Genomic DNA, 4,065 nt, shown 5'->3' with positions numbered 1-4,065 from the left:
TCAACGGTAAGAGAGTGAAATTGGGTTGCGGGAGAGGGTGACGACAAAGATTTCTACAGATAAATATTGCAATTTGGTTTCCGAACGGTGTAAGGCGCCGGTGATTTCACCACTGTTACCCATCAGCGTGGGGTTAGCACTGAAACATCCCAAGTACATTGCACATTTTGTGATTTGGGTTCTGTGTTGGGTTACGTGATCTCTGTAGAACTCTGATCCCTTGATTAAATGCCTAACAAGTGACCAGCACTGAGGGGATCCTGGGACAGCATTTTCTCCAGGCATGGGATATATTTCAGCCCTTTGTTGGCCTGTTATCTATCCCAAAATATTAAGATTTGAATACAGGTCTACTTAAATGAGAACTATGTGGTTAAGTCTTTTCCCCATAGTTCTCCTTAGGGTAACGGGAGGACACAAACTAGCGTTTAAGGATACGTCCAGAAACAGTATTCATCTCTCCTGCACTTTGGTTATGAATAGCAGACTCTCTACTGCTAATTATCATAAAGAATCCTTTTTCAGCATTCTAAAGCCAGTTCTTACCCCGAGTTGATCCAATAAAGGCTTTAAATGGCTCAGTTAAAGGTTGTGTCCAGGGCCGGATTTCCCACAGGGCCAACCAAGGCCCGGCCTCGGGGCAGCAGGGAGTAGAGGGGCAGCAGGGGTGTGGAATTCCTATCTCCTGATGCCAGGGACATGCAGTTCCTGGCGCCGGGCGGGTAGTTGTTTTCTACACTTAGCTCGGCTTGCCCAAAGCGGAGCTAAATGTACAGCGGGGAAGCCGCCGCTTGTTTTGTACAAATGATCTTGCCGATGTCGCGGAGATCACTTGTTTGCATCCTGCAGGTCTGCTATTCTCCATGGGGAGGGTTTGGCGGGTAGGAGGGGCGCATTGAGGAACCTGGCCTTGGGGCAGCAGAGAGAGTAAAATCCGGCTCTGGTTGCCTACACTCAAAAGTAGCACTTTAGGACACCATTGTAGCAACCCGTACACCTGAGTTCCCAGCTCCAAACACCTGCCATGGCCAGTAGGCAGAATCTCACTCACATTGTTGGAATTCTAAATGATTCTGCAATAGAGGAAATGCAGATTGAGGCTCTGTGGGGCGGGGCAAAGCTGGGAACTATACAGCTTTGTGCTGGAATTCTTTGAACACGATTTAATGGACAGACCCATTAATATTCAAAAAAGGCTGTTTTTTTATATATCTGTTCCTCTTAGTACTCTCCATTGCAAGCTAAGAAAACACCTACCTGACAACAGGTGATGACTTACATCTTCCCTATCTTTGTATCCCCGCCCACTTGTGTTATGCTCCTCCCCCATGCATCTGCAGCTTGAATGCAGATCCTATATATGACCTAATACTTACCCAAATTAATGCTTTGAAATCAATACCGTATGGCAATGTCTGGCTGTAACTTCATCCGTATAATGAAATGGATTAAAAACTGTTAATACAAACCAATGTTATCATTATGTTATTCTATACAATACGTCCGGGTGGAAGTATTTGATGGACCTGTGTCTTTTTTTCAACCTCAAATACTACGTAACTATTTGAAGATTTGCGATACAGCGAGGTAGAATATGTTCCATGAAGGTGTGACTCATTGCGGTTAATAGGAACGTCTGGTTGATACATGTGAAGGCCACTTTTATTTCTTGGCCAGTGATATGGTTGGGTGCCATTCCCTCGGGCACAGAGGTAGATGCCCGCTCACCCCCCAAATTACCCCACTTCTGCATTAGCCCTTCCTGTAGCATGCTATGTTTTCCAGGACAAGACCCGAAGGCATTTGGTCTTGTCCAGTGTGGGGATCAGTGGGATTTTGATGAATAATTGCCAATGGCAAAGTTCGGTTGACCTTGAAACTCTCAGTTTTGCTCACTGGGGTCAAACATGCGTGGAAAAAAAAATCTACTCTTTTTTTCCCCCTTTATCTAGAGGGTGTTTATTGGTGTTGTGTTTCGGGTTGATTACATGACATTTAGAGGTCTACTCATAAACAATGTATAGTTCCCTTCACCATGCGTATATAGGTGAGCATTCGTTCACCTATATATTACCTATATAATGTTAATAATATTTTGTTTTTTTCCATTTCGAATGTAGTGTTGTTATAATACATTTTTGCCATTAGGTGGAGCTTTGCCTGGGTTGAATGTAGTGTGTTGTAATATTACATTATGGCCACTGGATGGAGGTGAGGAGCACAGGAAATAAATACACATTTCCTATGTTTCTCCTCCTCCATCTAGTGGCCATAATGTAATATTACAACTCTACATTCAAGTTGGAAAAAGCTCTATCTAGTGGCCATAATGTTTTATAACAACATTACGTTCGAACTGGGAACAAAATATATTAAGAACATTAGTTTTGGGCATTATTCATGCAAAATGAGCATTCGCAGAGATTCACATTGCAAAGAGCCCTGCGAATTGTTTATAACTACACCCCTTAATGTTGTGCCGTGTGCTAACCATGCACAGGAATGCACGTTACATGTGTTGTATGCCTATTCATTTTGATTGGCACCCCAACGCACTAAGGCAATGCACCACAGTGTACTTTCAAAACTTGTGGCACATCCCATTTTTGGGACCTTTGGGTGCGTTGGCAGCCCATTCATTTTAATGGGCTGCCTTAACGCATTGCACGTTACCCTACAACAGCCTTTCTCAACCAGGGTGCCTTCTGGCTTCCTCAGAGGTACCTCGAAATTTTCACACAACGTCATGCCTCTGATGTGAAGGTGGGACTCTGATGTTAAGAGGGGGACTCTGATGTGAAGGGGGGGGGGGCTTCTGATTTGAAGAGGGTCTCCTAATGTGAGAGGGGGACTCTGATGTGCATAGAAGGGGTTCCTGATGTATTGGGGGACTCTTACATGGAAGGGGGCACTCTGATTGTGTTCTTGCATGGGGTCCCCTGTCAAAAGTCATACCAGACCCCAATCTGGGATTAGGGTCTGGTATGGGTTTTGGAGGGACCCCATGTCATTTTTTTTACATTTACAGTTTTTACATTTTAGACTGGGGCTCCTCAAGATTTTGTTTACTCTTAAAGGGTGCCGTGGCTATAAAAAGTTGGGAAACGCTGCCATACGACATAACGCTCCAATAAGATGGGTGTTTCTTGCCTTCTGTGAAAAAATAAGTACAACAATGAGATTAAAAAGGGGCCATTTTTTGGGGCAAGAACAGCTCCATGATAGGTGTAAGGAGCTTCTGTAACCTTCACGTGTCATTTAAAGCCCGGTGCACCTTTACAACCACCTTAATGTAACCAAAACCTGCCCCTTTGGCTGCAAGACATTTTGCCAAAACAGCAAAAATGTTGCAGAAATCTCCAGATTTCGGGTAAATGGAAGCTCTCGATTTTGCTTATGTCTAGTGCAGCAATTCTGGTATTTCTTTAAAGATGAAAGTTTTTATCCCTAAGACTAGTATTTCATACTGTATCCTGCATAATACAAAAAGGATACATTTAAATATTACATTTTGCAGGTGTTAGCTGTATTTCTGTATACTAACTTGTACCATTCAGTAACCATAAATGAACTGAAACGTCGCATTAACCTAAACTACAACGAGTATCAGTTTAAGATTGGTGCCTCAATTTCTCGAAATCAGTCGTAGAAAACGGTAGAAGTACACCGACCCCAATACTTGACGTGACAGTGGCCATCTTGTCCGCCACCCGGATCACTGTGCACCCGACAGGCCTGTCGGTGGCGCCGTTCGATTTGCCACCCAATGACCAACTTGGTCTGTCCATAGGCAGCCATAGGAACAGCGCCTCCTGCTGGTGCTTATGAAGCATTACAGACACTGAAAATATAAACTGCTGTATTGGATTTTTCGTGGGATTTAAAAGCATAAAAAGCGACGGGGAAACTCTTTCCTTCATAGCAAAGTAAACCAGCACAGAGACCCACGCCGTCTGCTCTGACACAACGTAACTGATGATATATTCATTTATCGCAGCTTGTATTTATAATGTGCATTTGTGCAATGACTGTGTTTTTCAAGGCATGGGATTTTAAAGGAGTTCT

The sequence above is a fragment of the Nanorana parkeri genome, unplaced genomic scaffold, assembly GCF_000935625.1.
Source record: "Nanorana parkeri isolate BGI_ZX_2015 unplaced genomic scaffold, ASM93562v1 scaffold188, whole genome shotgun sequence".
Lineage (NCBI taxonomy): Eukaryota > Metazoa > Chordata > Amphibia > Anura > Dicroglossidae > Nanorana > Nanorana parkeri.
The sequence above is the reverse complement of the archived record's forward strand: the minus strand, read 5'-3'. Positions refer to the sequence as shown.